This window comes from Hyalella azteca, unplaced genomic scaffold (genome assembly GCF_000764305.2).
Source record: "Hyalella azteca isolate HAZT.00-mixed unplaced genomic scaffold, Hazt_2.0.2 contig10368, whole genome shotgun sequence".
Lineage (NCBI taxonomy): Eukaryota > Metazoa > Arthropoda > Malacostraca > Amphipoda > Hyalellidae > Hyalella > Hyalella azteca.
In genome coordinates this window covers 21,704-40,816 of record NW_025940410.1, presented here as the reverse complement: position 1 = coordinate 40,816, position 19,113 = coordinate 21,704, and the positions used below count along the sequence as shown (strand labels likewise).

Below are 19,113 nucleotides of genomic sequence, written 5' to 3'. Positions count from 1 at the left end.
ATTAGAATCGCAACTCAAGTTCGAGACAAGAAAAAACTATAAGCTTATCAATGCTGCAAATCAGCCAAGTATGAAGAGCAGAACAATCATCAGCACGACATTGCAACACTTTCACTGTGTCACAACGTCTATCTTCAGACGAGCTTCAGTGCACGTCTTCGTTATCAAAATAACCTTCGACATGGAAGTTATATATCAAGTTTCGATGAGATCTGGTAGAACGACGTAACACGTGTTTATCATATCAAATAGAGTTCCACTTCTAAGATGCATCGGAAGAAGTGACTTGAAGATGGCGATAAAAACTAAATTATTGCAGATTTCGATGAAACTAAATTTTACCTATGCAAATTACACCGTCAATTATCAATAAAATTTTTTAATCCAACAAACGAAGAAGTCGGTTGAGCTCAAGATCGCACTCGGCAGAAGTTTTTGTCAATTCAGGGCTAATTTTTGCCTTTACCAAAAACATTCCTCGACGTCGTAGTGGAAGACTATAATATCTCGTCCTATGCTTGATCGTGACTGTCGATGGCGAGAAGAAAATTTGAAGACCACCTCGCAAGCATCCTTCTAACTCCACACCTTGACATCTCGCCGATTTTGATTATTAGTAAGTTTTTATGAAGAACTCTTCAGAATAACTCTTTTAAAAAGTATCTAAAAATTATTTGTTATAATCGATGATAAGTCTGTCCTCAAAATCATTTTTAATAGATCGATTATCTGGATGGCTTCAATTATCTTGAAAAAAAACTGGTTTGACGTTTAGGATAATTAAAAAAAAAAACTTCACAAAAAATTATTAATCACACTGAATTTTCTTTCCTCCCGAGCTAATCAAGTGGCGTTAAAAACCCTTTATTAACTAGAAATTTCTGCAAGATTCAAAATGCACGTGATCCAGCAATTCTACTCGCTGGGAATTTCAGTTAACGTCGGTAACGTAGACTTAAGTCCTGCCATGTCAGGACCTCCAGGACCTGTGGAGATCGAACATTAGCGAGGGAGCAGAACGAGCTGACAATTGACAGTAAATTACATTGCGGACGATGAGTCTTATAGCACCATACTGCCAAAGTGAAATAATTATTGAGGACAAGGTACAAACGTCGTGACACTGAGCTCGACACGACGCAAGAAAGGAAAACGCACTAAAAGACACGGTGAGTAGGGAAGAAAAATTCAAGCTAAGTCGCTGTTTCAGTTTTCGTTTAAGATTGTTGGTTACAGTGCACGCTCGTTGCCTGAAGAGCTGGAGCTGAGCGCGTGCTCCGTGACCCGTGTCGAGCAGGAGCTGACGACATGTCGCCGCTGCGCAGCTGCAGCTCGATGCTGGCTACCACAACAGTCAGCGGCGCGCGGGAGTCTTCCGCTGCATCAAGCAGCTGGTTGGCACCATCGTGAACCGCGCGGGGGTGATCATCTACCACGGTCAGCAGCACGCTGAAATCTTGAGCTGCATCACTCAGCTGGCCGCAACCACCACTGTCAGCAGCGCTCGAGTCCCCAGCTGCATCACTCCACCGTCAGACAAATATGGGAGCGACCACTTCTGTTCGTCAAGTCGAGGAGCAAACTAAGGAGTCAACCTACATGCGTTGCATCGCACACGAGTGACACGAGATATATGCTAAAAGCTTGTCACGTGTTGTAGCGCGAAGCATTCTAAGGGTTTGTCTTTTGCTGAAAACTGAAATAACACTGCGTCCTGTGTGATAAACTCAAGGCAAGCTTGAGGCTTGGCTTGTGCGAACGTAACTCACGCTGTGTGCTCGTCTTTTGTCGTATGGAGGAGCGCGCTGGCGGCCTCTATTTACATGTATATTTTATCTTCACGAGAAACATGTTGGAGGACACGGTGCAGAATGAGAAGGGTAGAGGGTGCAGAATACCTTCATTTGGCAACAGGGCTGTGACCATAGTTCCATTTCTTCAAGAGGAATCTAGTAGGGCAGGAAAGAGGCTGTTCGCTATGCTGAGAAAGCTGAGCGGAAGAGAGTTCACACATGATACCTTCCAGCGACGGCTCTACGTGTCCCGAGCAAAATCCCCGACCTTCCATCCCCATCCTATCACTATCAGCGAGCTGCGAGCAGAAGCATCTTACATCAGTTTGCCCTGAGGGTAATGCGTGTCGCTTGGTAGATGCGCTTTAGTTACGTCTTCAGTACCGGTAGTAGAGACCCGGTGGCGCAGGCGACCGGCCAGCCAGAAGTTGTGGTCTAGCTACACCGCAGTGAGGCTCTAGGCAGTAGATAGAAGCGCCCAACAAGTCATATTAGAACTAAATGATGTAATCATTTGATCCGTCATAAAGAGTAAGCGACCGTGGCTCGAGATAAATTGCCCCTGAGAATTGAGAATCCCGTAATCGAAACTTGTTTCAAAATATCGTAATAATTCCTAAACTAAATTAATGTTTCATAGAGTAAGACATGTTCAAATCCGTACTTAAAAATGATTAAGCTTCGGTTTTGAAATGACCAGTGAGTTACAAGTATTATTTCGCAATAAATTTAAATAAATCTAAATTTAATTCAATGTAAATTTATTACATCCTACTCCATTTTGCGATGCCACAGGATCTCACCAGTTAAAACAGAATCCCATATCCTGAATACAGTAGGTATAGTCGTTTGGCGCTGGAACCCTTACATTCCCAGAGCAAGCTTTAAACACGCGAACAGACAATCGCATGAAATTTCTAAAATATTTTACACACTGAGAGCTTATCCCGGCGGTGATTGTGATAGAATTAATCCCTACCATTGAAAAATCCCGCTTTCCTTTATCCCGATGGTAATTTTACAAACTAAGGCATTTCATGTCGGGACAAAGTACCGCCAATAGTTGTTGATTAAATATAGAAAGTTCGAACCAACATTTAGCACAGAACTTATTTATAAATCCAATTTTGAAATTCAAGTGAAACTTTCAGGTTTCATTTTTAAAAATTTTATGCGAGCGAAGTACAAATCAAATTTAAATGTTTTAATTAAACTACTCCACCACAATTTATCCATGAATCATGGTTCAAAGGTTTGGAAAAAATTCTTTCCCAAGTAATATGCCGCTAAGTTTTGTGGATAAGATAATATATCAGAATACCAGTATAATAAGGACCAATACTATTGGAAAACTACCAAAATAAAAACAAATTAGCAATGGAATCATATGGCATTGCAAAACAGAAAATACAAGGAAATCTAGCATTCAATTTATATGAAGAAATTCATTTAGAAAAAAATTGAGGTTTGAACATTATTATGATAGCAGTAAATAAAATTTAAAAAAATTTTTTTTAATATTATGCAATATCAATCCCGAGAACCCCGATTTCATTCATTTCACATAATTTAGAGCAACTGAACAGTATCATGCAAGTTTTGCAAGCGGAACTGCAGCTCTAATATCAGGTTGGCAACACAAGATCCTCGTGGAACTGCTAGCCAAACAAGTTCGCATGCAAAAATTGGTTTGCAAGCAACCTAAAAACAGATTTTATAAGAAACCTCGCTATGTGGAGCCGAATAATACTTAACACGAAAGCATGCAGCGGGATTCGTCAACTGGGTACGCTTTTTCAATCAGAAAGGTAGGTTGTCCTCGTCATGCAGTTTAGGAAATGAAGGTCAAGCCTCTTAGCGTGTGTGCAACCACCGGAACGTTGCCAGGAAGGCACTTATACAGCGGGCAACACGACGGTGCTTTATCCACAGCTGAGAGGGACGCTCACAAGGTTAGGTAATGAATGAACACGCGCTCATCGCCCAGAATAAAGGCCACGAGGTCAATGCGCATCTCACTATATTAACACTACGACTGTAGTACGATAAAAGGAATATAAACAAAGAAAATGCGAGAGGAATTAATGGAAGACAAATTATTTAAATTAAAGACGTTTATCATTCTATTCAAAGAAACTAAGGAGAGAGAAGACGCCCTCGTTTATAAATCTTATGTTATTAGGAAGATCCAATTACTCAACGGTATAGGTTCTCCTAAACCGGCTTACATAGCAGCCTTCAGTTCATGGATTTGGCAGTTAGAAATGCAATGCAGTTTGTAAACTCATATAGAAGTTAATAGCAAACAATATATCGAGAAAATAATATTTTATAATAATATAAGAATATTATTATACAGAATAATAATATTTTATCGCTCTCAATGAAAATATGGTGAATTTTCTAAAAATCTCCTTTTCTTTCACATTCATGTGATCAAATATTATATTTATCATGATTTTTCGCGATAATAAGCGTATTAAAAAATTGTAAATTAATTCTGGAAGAACAAAAATAAAATACTCGTATAATCAGCATGAAATGCTCAATAATTTTGAACCATCAACAATTTCATTCCACTCTCCGATGGTTTCGATCACCAGGGCTCAATATTGCTTGAACTTTAACAGAAAAGTAGAAACTATTCAATGGTAGCCTAAATTTAGTTGTAAGAGAGAAGCATAAAACCTGATACCTGGGAATGTTAACGAAAAAGTGGGTTCTGAGCCAATGACATGGGACGATTTTTAACGACCATTAATTTTTTTATCGGCACGGGCTTGCGTCAGCCGGGCATTTCACGCATCAGCCACGTCTATACCATCAACTACAACACGAACTAAGAAGGGGTGCAGATCGTGCATCAATCATTGGAAGAAATGTAAATTAAAAAAAAAATTCCGAGCAAGTGCCAGCTTTATATTCCAGTACCATTCTGATTCAAGTTCGGGAAAGCCAAGTGACAAAAGACATACACCACCCTCCACATCCTGCTAGCTGTCGGGAAGGCCGCGTGGCTAGAGGAGCTGTCGAGCGACAGGGCGACCGTGACAGCCTCAGACACGAGGAGAGAAAAGCAGGCAAGTTAACACGAGGAGACAACGGCACGCAGTCTATCTAAGACTGAGCGCCAGCTAATCAGAGATACGAACCTGGCCGATTTTAACATCTTTAAAAGTTTCGAAGTTTGGCATTGAAGAGCGAAAATTGCGAATCATCGCAGACGGCAGCTTTAAATTCTATGCGAGAAAAAACTACGAACGAGAAAAAATGAATTACATTTTACGGTAACATACTCGAGAAAACCTGTTCATCGACGGCCCCTGGAGGGGTGATAAATTCAGCTGGAATCCACAGCACACTGCATTTAAGTTTCACTTCTGCATCGAGAGTGAAACGTGGACCTAACCACCGCGAGTGCCTGGGTGCTGGCCCGCCCGACTGCAGTACTGGAAAGACGAGTTTGCATGTGGCCGCCCACCCACACTGACAGGCCTTACTTGACCCGCTGCTCACTGTCCCACAATAATTGTGCATCATTCGTCTACATTTAAACTGTAATTTTCAACAGGAATATCGAGGTTTAACTCTCAACCTCCGTAACATACATTTACGCGCATATTTATTGGCAACATTCAAGTTCAAATTTAAATATTGCACCTATGTCCAAGATACTGATGAAGTATTAGTGTGCTTGTATTAAAATGCTAGCCTGTAATCGTGTAAACTAATTTCGTACCTTGAAAATATATTATTCATTTAATATTTTCAGGTATATCTTCTTTTGTAAATTGATCGTTATTTTCCGCGTGCAAAATTAATGGCAACCTTTACATAAAATCAATTTAACTCATCAGTGTTGATTAAGAATATTCTAGGTTGATCTGAGGATGACTCTACAACATTGCAAAACATTCCAAAACACTATGTGCCTGTACTATAAACCTATACGCCAAGTTTGCACTTGCTCGGATAGTCGTTGGAAGCAGTCGTATAAACACATCTCCAAAATTTCCTAAATTCAATTATGGCGAAGAATTCTGAATACTCACAGGACATAAGGAAGTGTGTAGTTGAATTACACAACAAAGGAAATGGGTATCGAAAAATATCATCAACTCTGAATGCTCAAATTTCATCAGTAAGTAATATTATTGTCAAGTACAGGAATGATGGGACCACTGCTAATCGAGCACGAACCGGTCGTAATCGAAAATTAACCGAAAGAGATGTGCGTTCCTGCATGAAAATAGTAAATAAGGACCCGAAGATCACTTCCAAGGAATTGCAATCACATCTGGCTAGTACTGGAAAAACTGTGGATGTGTCAACAGTGCGACGCTACCTGGACCGTGAGGGCCTTCACGGGCGTGTAACAAGGATGAAGCCAATTCACAAGGAGAAGCATTTGGAGTTCGCTAGGAAGCACATCGATGCTACTCAAGCAGAGCTCAATAATATATTGTGGTCGGACGAGACAAAGCTTGAACTTTTTGGTGTGAATGACAACCGCTTTGTATGGAGGAAATCTGGTGAAGCTCTGCTGGAAAAGAACACTCTACCTACTGTGAAGCATGGTGGTAGGTCCATCATGTTGTCAGGATGCTTTGCTGCTGCAGGTACTGGGAATATTTATGTGATAGAGGGCATCATGAATTCTGAAGGGTATCAACACATTTTAACTGATAATATTAAGCAATCAGCAAGAAAACTGCATCTTGGACGGGCATTTGTCTTTCAACAGGACAACGACCCTAAGCACACAAGCAAATCAACACAGAAATATTTTGCTACACAGAAATTGAGAGTGTTGGAATGGCCTTCCCAAAGCCCAGATTTAAATCCAATTGAAAATTTAAGGAGGGAACTCAAGAGGCGTGTTCATAAAAGAAGCCCCAGCAACATCGAAGTATTGAAGACTTTTGCCATGGAAGAGTAGCGCAAGATTCCTACTAAAACATGCCAACACCTCGTAGAAACATACAATAAGCGTCTGTCTGCTATCATTGCTGCCAAGGGAGGTCACACAAAGCATTAATTTAGAGTTGCCAACAATTTATATGATTTTTTTCAAAATGTTGCCATTACTTTTGCTTTTGGTGTTTTTCTATTATATATATATACAACAAAGATCTAACGTTTTACTATCCTTTATGCACAGTAATTAGATGTTCTTTGTTCAATTTAACTGAAAATAATTGCAGAAATTGCAATAAATGCTTCAAATTATTATATTTCTCAAATTAAATATTTTTAAGCGTGTTGCCAATAAATATGCGCGTAACTGTAACCCACTCGATTACCGCTCAGTCATAACACGCCCTTCGTGGTGATATGATGCTTTTCCAATCAAAATAATGTTCCCATCTATTTTATTGCTCATCCTACGAATTAAATGAATTGATTTTTTAACTTAGTGAATAAGAAAGAATCTTTTAAATATATAATTCTCAGGTGGAAAGCAAAATGTCAAAAGGCCGAATGACCCAGTCTGTATTTCTTAATAACTGCCGCAAGGTTTCGGTAAAAATTTCATGCGAGATAGGTCGTGAGCCGTTGGATTTTTCAGCAGATTCCATCCCAATAACATATTATTCAGGGAATAAAATATTTCACGGGAAAAGATTTCAAGGAAGAAAAGATTTTTACTCGAATTCTGCGCGCAAATTCGAATTTTAACGGCTGTGTTCTATTCACTACCAAAATTATTTTCTTTCATCCTTGAAATTGTTATACCATCAGTAAATCGTTATTACGTGCAGAACAAAGATATTGAACACAAGTTAAATTCGATAGTCAACGCAAGCTATGAAGAACTCATAGCTGTTCCTCAGCCTTAATATTCTAAATCGAACAAAAAATGTAGACTGAATGCCTTATTTTTATTCATTCCTCTTCATAAATAATGAATTTTAAATGTATGTATATAATTATCAAACCATAACCAGAGTGCACAGTTTAAAACAGAGTATCCCTGCAATTTAAGAACAACTTTATCTCAAATACGGTTAGTAATAATGAAGCTAATCCATACAAATTAAAGAAATGCACGTTCAATCCCACACTTTGCATAGAACATTGAACCTCAATTTTAATGTTTTGAAGTTTGAGTGGAAATATATTTTGCGTCCTTTAAGCTAAATTTATATAGCAGTTTAAAATCTATTTCAATATTGATCCAATTCATTATTCACATTTTTGCCATGCCATACTATTTTCTCACAAAGAATAAACTTTCATGCCTAGTTAGTAACCACGATAAGTATGATAGAGTCGAATCAAATGTTAAACACATAAATAAATAAAATGTGACAAATGTTTATAAGGATTGTGAAAGGGTGTTGATTTAAAATATTACAATACCTTTTAACATATCCAAGCAAGATGTAAGGTCATTCAAAGTGAAAGCAGAACATTTTTACAGGCTCTTGAAACAACATTTTCGAAACTAAAGTAGAGGCGCTGATGTCATTGATGATGATGGCAGCGCCACAAAGAGCTTTACGCTCGCAAACTTCTAATTTAAATCGCGCCGAAATTGACGAAAATTGGTGCCACCACATGGCCACGCAATTTAATTCCGTAGACAAAAAAGTTTTTCACCAATTTAAAAATGATACAATTCTTTATTAGTATAGAGTCAGGTTCGAATAGTTCGTGCAAAAGTAACACAGTTCAAGAAACATTCCATGAGATAGACTAAAATTTCTAGCGAAATTTAGAGTTGATTTTAGAGATGAAACATAACACAGAGCTGCATGACACAGACAGACACGTTTTTGTGCGTGTGCGTGCAGCACGAGAAGTCATCGCCGCTGATCGAGCGCACGAGGGATGTTCTTGCATCAAACAAAACCTGCTCGTGAGAAGTGCGACCTGAGGGCATGTGCTTAATAGCTGACATGGTGTCAATCTATTTACTGATGCTTCTAATCTACTGTTGTTATCAATCTACTGTTGTTCTCAATCTACTGTTGTTCTCAATCTACTGTTGTTCTCAATCTACTGTTGTTCTCAATCTACTGTTGTTCTCAATCTACTGTTGTTCTCAATCTACGGTTGTTCTCAATCTATTGTTATTCGCAATCTACTGTTGTTCTTGATCTACTGTTGTTATCAATTTACTGTTCTTAAAATCTAGAACAAAACATATCCGTCACAAATTTGAAATTGAGCATCTGATGTATTCAAAGTCACGCTAAACAACAAACACTATAAAGCGGTTCTGTCGCAGCCTGGACATAACATGACATGTGAATAACAATGATGCCTTTAGGTGCACTCTTTGGCAAGAACTCTAAGCAGTGATACGAACAGATAGACAGCAATGTTATGTGCCCCACTTGACATGCAGGATCTGCATCAACTGCGGTCGCCTCGGGTGGAGCTACCCACAAGATATCCTTTCATTGCAACCGCCAGCGGGCCTGCAGCCAAACTACTGCCAAGTCAACAACAAAAACGACCCTATTTGCTGCACTAACTGTACCACATCCTCAGGCCAAAATACTTCCTCTATGGCGGCCAATTGAATGGATCCCTCTGATCTAAGCCGAGATTGGAAGAGCAGTTGGAAAAAGGTTCAGCAGCACGCGCTTGAGCCACGAACTCAAATAAAGAAAAAGAAAAAGATTTAGTCTGTTAGTAAATGAAGAAATTCTCACTGGATTGTGGTAAATTCTAATGATGTTTATGGTAAATTGTAAATAACTAAGGTATGTTGATGGTACCCAAGTTTAAGGTATGATGGATTTGGAGGAAAAATTTCCTTCGAAGCAGACATCTCATAATCCAATATCCATGGGTCTCAAATATAAATTATAATTACATAAACTAGCTGTTTGAATAAATGGTAGAATTGTAGTGGATAAGTTTAGGAAACACATTACCCATAATTTTATTCCTATTCGTTCTCTAGCCTCATACTAGAAATCCATTTTTAAACTCCACTTTGGATGGAAATATTAATTCTGGTTATTTTCATACCAAGAAACCAAGCAACGCGAAAAACTAATGAAGAGCAAAATTCCCTAAATATTTGCATGCACACGTACAAATCTAATAGAAACACTCTGATGATCTGCCAAGTGTTAGGCAGGAACAACTGATTCTGGAACCAAATAATTCAAAACTTGAAGTTCTGCAATGTGCGCGAGACATCCCCGAACATAGCAACTCATTGGGATGAATTGCGCAATTCCCTCGCGCTCTGGTTTTCGTTACAACCAAAATGATGAGTTCTGATGAGATGAATAATTTCATTTCAATAAGGCCGTGTATTAATAAACAGTCAACGACTCACTTATAACGATAACTATGTGATTTGGACCAACAGTTTGTGTACAATCGAGACACCTGAAAAACACGAGCATTCAAAGGATTGCGTGTATCAAAGGAATTACCTCGACTGCCGTTCTGAAAGCTCATCACGACAATGATAAAGCTTGTAATGCGTAACAGATATCATTAAAGGTCACACAAATAACCTTATTTCGAATAACTTTCAAAATATATAATATTCAAGGCTAAATTGAGCAAGGCTATCTGAAAGTTGTGTTTTATAGTAATGGATATTTTCACGCACTAATCTTCTGACAATAATTAATTATAGAAAGAAAATGTCCTCACGCTGCACGAGATTCTGAACGAAGTTCGTCACAGCTGATCTCATGGCTGCTTTGTTGAGCGAGGCAATTATAATAACATGTGATTCCAGAAAGCTTGGAAAAACGAACGAGAACGCAGAAAAAAATCGTAATAAATAACTTTTCGTGCCCAATTGAGCGATAGAAGCAACAAATTCAAATAAGTTTCAATCCTCCAAATTACAATTGGATTAAAAATACCAAAAAACGATTCTCGAGACAACGAAGCCTTATTCCCGTTATTTACCTATTATTAGGAATACTTTTGAATAAAAATATTTCTGCACATTTATATTACTCGCAATAGAAGATCCGTATATTCATTTATTACTCACTAGGCTTATAAGTGCATCAAAATGAACAAATATTACTTGGAAGATGGACACTCAACATTTCACTTTTGATATTAATCCTTTGATCAAATAAAAGTCACAAGGGATGTGAAGATTTGCGTCACTAAGTAAACGAAAATTAGCTAGGGCAGACTGCAACAAAGGGGGAGATAAGATCGTTTCATCACACGTAATTACTTGCAGCCATCGTTAGGAGAGATAGTTAAAATCGAGTGGCATTATACGAGGGCTTGTCGGGTCGTGCAGCGATGGCAGCAACAACAGCTAGACAGCGAGCCCTGGGGGCCCCGAAAGATTTCGCAAATATAAAGAAAAACTTAAAATCGTGCTAGTTTCTGATGAGGGCTTCAAAACTCTGTTTATTGGAGCAGCCGAGGCATGTCACTGTTGTAGATGTGGAAGATATCATTAACCCCGGATGGGGTTTGCTCCCTGGTAGTGGATCAATTAAATAATTCCAGGATGGTAGACACCGAAAAGAACATTAACAGTGGCTACAACACCGAATTAAGCTAAAAAAATGTTTTATTTCCCGTTCGACTGTTAGCATACCTCCTTCAAAATTGCGATTCCAATGTAGAAGAGGCTAAAAGGATTATACCAAATAAATTCAAACTATACAAAAGTTTATGTAAATTATATATTATTGAAGCTCTAAATTAAAAATTATTCTTTTCATGTTATAAATTCAATTATACACCGGCAGTAAAGAGAAGAGCTTCAGGATCGAGCATCATAGATTTGCCAGTGGGTGCGAAAAATTTTTCAGTCGAATAGAAGAGTTTAATAGTTTTTACATTCAAATTTAAATGGTTAAATGCGTGTCAAAGAATTACCTTAACAAACGCGAGTCATGAGCAGGAGCGCGACGTGTTGGTAATGTTCATGGGTAATTTTGTCTTTTTAGGAGGGAAGGTTTCGCAACGAACCATGATTGAATCTTATAGAGAAAGATATATTGTGTCATGTAACATAAAGCCGTGAGAAAACAATAAACTTATTACGCAATGCACTAAAAGGAGAGAGTGTTACATACAGTGAAGCTGTCACTAACAACGAGACAATTGGCCGCATCGCGCCATGCGTCACGCCAATGAAACCTCAGCGCTCCGGAGCACAAGCAACACTGGCAAAAAGGTCTAAATCCAAAATTTTAAAGCGAATAAACTAATTTATTTAGCCGATATAAACGACAAAAAAACGGGATTTACAAGTGTTGATGACCTTAGAACGAGGTTAGAGGCACCAAGTTTGGAAACAGCAACGCGCGATAAGTAACTATCCCATACGCTGCCATCTCTATAACCTAAACTGATTAATTTTTTATGTTCTACAATGTGCATTTGCCGTTATTTTCACGGCAATCCTACAGGGTAGTTCAAATATTTCTTACATCAGTGAACGTCAGCAAATACGACCAGCAGATACTTGTGAATGTATTTTCGGTATAACGTACGCACTACGCAATAACGTATCCAAAACAACGTACGTTGACATATTTTATCTGCCACATCGTAATCCGAAGGCAATTTCACTTCGCACTAATTGCGTTAAAACTAAATAATTGCACCAGCAGTGACAATAAAGAATATTCGCCCGTTCTGACGGATATTAAAAATCTCTGTCAAGGATCACAGCAAGACCAACACTTGTGCCACTGTCCGACGACTTCACCGTCACAACTCACAAGGTGAGGTGGAACTCTAGTCGCCGGGAACGAGGCGGACAAACCGGTGGAGTGTAACACGTCACGTGCTGGTGACATGAAGAGTCAGAACACAAGCAGTTATAGAGCGTCACGCAGTAACTATTACGGTGCTCAACACTGAACGAGAGGCTAGCTGCTTGGAAAATAAATTGAGTTCACCAAGTATTTTCTTTTTCGTTGCTATAAGGCGACCAGGATGATACAAGGCTCGCTTGACGTGGTTTCTGGGTCTTGTCATAATTTATTATCATCACGGAAGAATACTATAAATTCATGCTGATCTTTTTCTTCATTACTATGCGCCAGCGTCTTGAGTGTGAATTGAAGCGCATGACAGGCTAGAAAAAATTAGTAGAGCGTTACCTTAAGCTAATAGTGCTTGAAGACCGCCTGCTTTTAGAGCGGTTAAACCGAAAGACAGTTTTATTGTAAACAGAACAATGGCAGTCCAACTTTTCGAATAACGATTTAATGCATCAAACTCTTGATGCCGGTCAATGTCTTTCGACTGAACGTAAAAAATGAATTATAATGCCAGTGGCAATTGATATAAAACACTGCGTCAGAAACGAGCCACGACCGAATAACAAATCCCATAACTGATAGTTCATGGGTGAAACAAAATGAATCTGTAGTATAGCGCTTTTCTTATTACAGATTCATTCAATCGCTTTTCAATTCGACAAATATTCTGCTAGAATTTGTCCAAAAATTGTGAGTTTCATATCATCAAAGAGTAGACTCAATACAAACTATAGTTTCACCATACAGCCAACTTGTCTTTCCAACATCTTAATATAATATCGCAAATTAATTGTTACTTTGTATCATATTTTCATTAAAAGTGAAAATAATATTTTCCACGTCATATTTTCCACGTGGCAACTACCTATGAATATATTTTCCAAGTGCAAAAAGAGAATATTGAATAGAAATAATGGGTTGGGGCGACGCCCGAGAGTCGCGCTGACCCCTGGCAAACTGCTGGCCTAACGCTAACGGGCAACACCCGCGCGCCGGGTTTCCATTTCGTGCAGAAGGTCGTCGGGCATCAGTAATTAAATACGATAAAAAATGCTGCTGTTTTGCATTTGCGTTGGGAAAGAATAATTTAACACAAATCAGGATTAAATAAAATTTGAAAATTAGCGTGACCGACAGGTAATAATTGTTTTTTAATGCGCAACAATTTCCCTGTTGGACATTGACTAATAAAAAATACGATTTTAAAGCGCCACGCAAATAAATTAAAAATAATAATATTAAAGATCTAATTGTCATGCGTACTCTGCAGGTCTAAAAATTCTAGATTCTCAATAGTAGAATTAACTGTCAAGTGGACGTGAAACTAACCGTTGGACCAAAAAACATGTCGGTATTTAAGATACTCGTACAGGTAAGCGAGGTTCTTCTTATCCACGTCTTCCTTATTCCTTGACCTCGCGGGATATGCGGACCTGCCTTAGAAAAAGATATAAAATCTTTCAAGGACGCCGGAAAAAAATCTCTACCGTCAGTTGCCAAGAAATATTCGTCAATTATTTTTGGAAAATCATTTATATCAATATCTAATAGATATAGCGAATATAATAATATAATATAACATAATAATAATAATATAATAGATATAGGGAATATATATGCTATATTTATTGAATAATAAGTGATTCAGTTGTGCATAACTGTTAACAACACAGTACAAATAGCATGCCTTTGAATGTTTTAATACCTAGAATAATGATAACATACGTCTTCTGCATCACGTTAGAATATTCGATTCCAGCGTTCCAAGGACATGCATGAGAACACTTCACTCCTCATAAGTCGTCTGACTAGTGAAATATTTTTTGCAATCATGAAAATCTGCCTGAAGGCAGGCAAAGACGTGTTATAAGTAATACACATCGTACATTTATTTATTAGTTGGTCGATTTATTAGTAGATGAGTGCAGCAGCAAAGCAAAAATATCGCACTGTACTGAGAGTCTGAGAGCCAAAAAATGGTTAATCTTAAGCGATGGTGGCGGAAGGCCTCGAATGATCGGCGTGTCGAAAGCCTCGCCAAGTAACTCGTGTTCGAAGCGACCTCTGTTAACGAAGGCGGGCTAATGGCTAGTCAGGAATCAATTAGAATATTATCAAAGAAACTGTGCAACGTCAAGACTTGACCTGAAATCGGTGACCCATGTAGGGAGAGACGGGCCCTGCCGTCCTAAGGGAGATGAGTCGTCGATTTAGGAGCACCCGCAGAAAAAAAAAATACGTTCCCATGCAGACAACTGCTTTGTGGCTTTCCAAAGTGAATAATTTCAGAAAAAATTGAAGTAATTAAACCAATTAAATCTTATTATGAATGAAGAGCCGAAATCCGACATAATCGGGTCAATAAACTTCGGTGTTCTATGGTAGCATTTTCTAAGTTTTAACGTGAAACTATTTCTTACAGTCAAGTCAAGAGTATTCGTTTATTATCAAGTATTTAAAAAATAAAAACGAATGATATAAATTGTACCAGATTTAAAAATAGCGAGACTTACCTGCGACTAAAATGAATATCCCATTAAAAGATTTGTATCGGCCCTTACTACCATGACAACGACATTCGAAAATGTTGAAATAAATAACTTTCTCGCTAGGTCATGAACTCGACTATTAAAAAAATGCCCCCATGAGGCTGATATTTTTTTCAACTATTCTTCAATTGTCAGCTGCATTCCATGAATCAGAAATTGCAGTTTCCATGTCATCATGTCAAATCATGCATGGGTAATTATCAGTGAAGGAGTCGAAGGAACACATGATTGTGATTATGCAAGCCATTATTACGAAGAAGTAAAAGTGAAGTTGAAATCATTTCACACTCGGAAAGTGCATTCTGCCAGGAGGGTTACATAACCAATACATCATTGAAAATCTAAAATTTCATTAGGGCAACGCTATTAGCCGTGGATGACCTCATTTCAGTAATACTATTGTTTAGATAAGAGCAAAATATATAAATAATTGGACAATTTATTTCTGATCCCCATTCTGAAAAATCAAATCAACGTTCCAAATAAATTTTCGAGCTTACAGCACGCGAAACCATTTTAGAGAAGTTAATCGTTCAAATTCTTAACTAGGAAACTCAATAACTCTAAAAACGCTAGGAAGAAAAGTGTTAAAAAATTAGGCATTAATCTGGACTGTTTAAAAATGGCGTGCATAATGTGAGCGTGAGCACGTCTACCAAAAAACTTCGACGCACTCCAAGGAAGTTGGGTTTTCACCGGACAGAGCGCACGTTCTCAGCATGTCACTCTCGCCACCGTAGAATGGTAGACTTCATTATAGTTCGTAAATTACTGCTGAGCTTGGTTAACATTTAATCTAGATGGCGATGCACGTACTGTATGAGCCTTTAATACCGTCTAGGAGAAAAGTTTGTTGAAACTTTATGATGCATTCAAAACGCATTCGCTACCGCTTATCCAGGTGCCTGCAAACTTAGTAGGCCACGTCTATTAATCACGATTGTAATTTCAGAACAATAAGTTGATGGGAAAATTCGCATGAATAGTTAAGTATTCAAACTCTTTATCCGCAGCTATAGAGACTCTCTAAAGAGCTCGCTGCGGCTCCTAATTACTTCAAGTTGCTGTAAGGTCGAACGGCTTGTATAGAAGCAGGGGACTGGACTACCGCAGCCTTCATACATCTCTGGCCTTCGTCTAATATCCCCAGAGAACCTTAGTAATTTCCTACTTAGGCCCTAAAACTTCACAAGCCAATAAAAATATTACAATTAAAGGTATCCAAATACTGTGAAATGTTACGCAAATTACGGACACAGCGTTTAAAAACGAATAATCCAATGAAATATTGGAATGACAGTCAGGGCTAATCAACCAAATAATTACAGGATCAATTAAAATGGTGACGAATTACGCTGAAAACAAATACTTGAATAGATGATAGAAGTGAGAATAGAATTCAGTAACTAAATATTCGAGAGTATGACAATAAAAAAATGAGCTTGACTATATAAAACTTGATAAAGACAAAAATTCAAACAGAATGCAATTAGACATTACTCGTAAAATATTGAGATTACAAGAGTAAGTAACTACTTCGGATGGATGATCGCGATTAAGGTAAAAATACAAATTTACAAAAGAAAAGCTCGATTTATAAAAAAAACGGCCACTGTCGGCGTGAGAACTGCAAAGCCAGACAGCAGCTTGACAATGCGTCTGTTGAGGCGCTGTTGGAATTCGATTACTGCGCAACAAAAGATTGTAGCGCCCGCACGCATTTTGAGGGTAGCTCAAGCTCCGAAAACGTTCATGCCACTCCTGCTGAGCACAAATCAGAAATAATGGACTGTAAGATTATTGTATTTTAAGACCAAAAATTTAAAAGCAAAAGAGCAAGTTCAACGTTTTCATTGATTGAAAACATTTTAGAGATCAAATCAGTGATTCGCGCATCAATTAAACCTGGACCGCTTTTCTACGCAAGTCAATGTTCATCACGGTACGAAATTTCACGTTCTCCATATAAGGCATTTTTAACGTTGAAAAAAAAAACATTTCAATGTCCACTGTATATATTTGCCAAAATTTGGTCCATTGTGCGAGTGCGGCGATAGCCATAGAGGTCACAAGTCAAACTAAAATGACAGTTTAACGAGCTATAGGAAAAAATCTATATGCTTGAGTTTGTAATTTAAATTCGAAAGTGCAATAATTGTGTACCTTCAAGTTACTCGAACAATAAAATCCTAATTATATATTACAAATAATAATAACTAAATATTTTTTACGTATTCGATATTCCACAAAGCGAACGAATTTGAACGAAATAAATAATTCAACATGAGATGCCGCAGGTTGTATCCTAATAATAAACGTCGGAATTTCAAGGAATAAAGGCTTGTAATAATAGCAACAGGCTCAGAAAAATGAATGTGTCATCTTGTCCAAATACTGACACACTTCCGCTTAATAGCGCTGATACGCCCTTCTGTCATGGACAAACTGGGTCAGTGTGACCCACGTACAAAAGGCAAAAAGTGCATCGCTATTTGGTCTCAGTCCCGCTCATTTATATGAGTGCAAGTATACTCGGCTGAAGGAGATTGACAGCAATATCACTAATCACTTAATATCACTGGTATCACTAGTGATACTAGTGATACTAGTGTCGGCAATAACAGACCTTACGCAGGAAGGAGTGATCGTTATATTTATTTGAAACGCCTCCTACCACCGATGAATTATGAAGAATGATAAAACCGACCGACACTCTTCGATATTTGAGAATTTTTCCTTCAAGACAGCTCTTTTTTGCATATACTTCACTACGTCTCATAAACGAAGCACAAATTATACCACCAAACAATAGTTAGTTTGTAAAATTTACGCTTCAATACAGAAGTGTTCGGATCTGCATAACGTCAAACAAAACATTGTGGCTTCGGCATGAATCATCACGAAGCTCATCGCTTTTTACAGCACAATGAAAGCATGAGAACTCTACTTCCGAACTTGCGAAGAATATATCAGACTACAACGAGTATTTAAAATTCAATACCAAGAAAAACTATAATAATTAGCTCGTACATGCCATAAAATTAATAACAATTAAGACAATACTAAAACACTCATCGGAAAGCTTCTAAAGCTATAACAATTGACACCGCCAGTCCAAAAACCCGTCGGTTGAACACGGAATCATCATAGGAACGCAAAGAATTGGTAGCATCTCCATAATAATTTAATTTAGATTCACTCTGCGCACTGATGAACAGCAGCGAAATGCCACATCAATACTGAAGCGCAGGAGGCAATGGCAAGAGTTTGAACAACAGGATCGAGCTGCTAATTCAGGCGAATAATTTCGAAACTTGCCAATGGAGCGATAAACTTTGTGGCAACGCCGTTAAAACCGTTCGTTCCAGAGGACAAATCCAACGGCAGTTAATGCTCTTTGTCTTCGATTGATTGGGACATTCAGTTTACTGGCAAGAGCGAGAAACGTTGTATTGAAATGCTATGGCGATCATCACATCATCACGATGTGACCGCAGGCTAGGAATCATCCAGGGTAATTAGTATTAGGTAATATAGAAGTAATTAGTGTGAAGAATTATTTTTGTTATGCACAGATATACATCAGTATAGTATAGTATAGTATAGTATAGTATAGTATAGTATAGTATAGTATAGTATAGTATAGTATAGTATAGTATAGTATAGTATAGTATAGTATCTGTCTCTTATACACATCTAGATGTGTATAAGAGACAGGCCATACACACGCGGAGCAGAATGTGAGGCGCTGCCATTCACACGCGGAGCAGAATGTGAGGCGCTGCCATACACACGCGAAGCAGAATGGGAAGCGCTGCCGTACACACTTTCGTTGACAGATATTCCAAACAGACAAGAGACCTATTAGAATGTTAGTTCATTCAAAAGTTACTCTATTACGCGTAACGTTTTATCCCAAAGATTATACGCCTATAGTTTAAGAAATAGTATTCGCATCCATGCAAAATGACATAATAGGTTTCCGAAGTTAAACTCCATCCTTGGAATGAAAGTGAACCCGAGGACTTGATAAAATATATA

General features: G+C 38.1%; 1 protein-coding gene across 1 annotated transcript in view; it reads right to left on the bottom strand.

The window, feature by feature from the left end:
* LOC108665564 overlaps positions 1-19,113 on the bottom strand; it is a 61,804-nt gene that overhangs the window by 33,848 nt on the left and 8,843 nt on the right. The gene's annotated exons all lie outside the window — the stretch shown is intronic.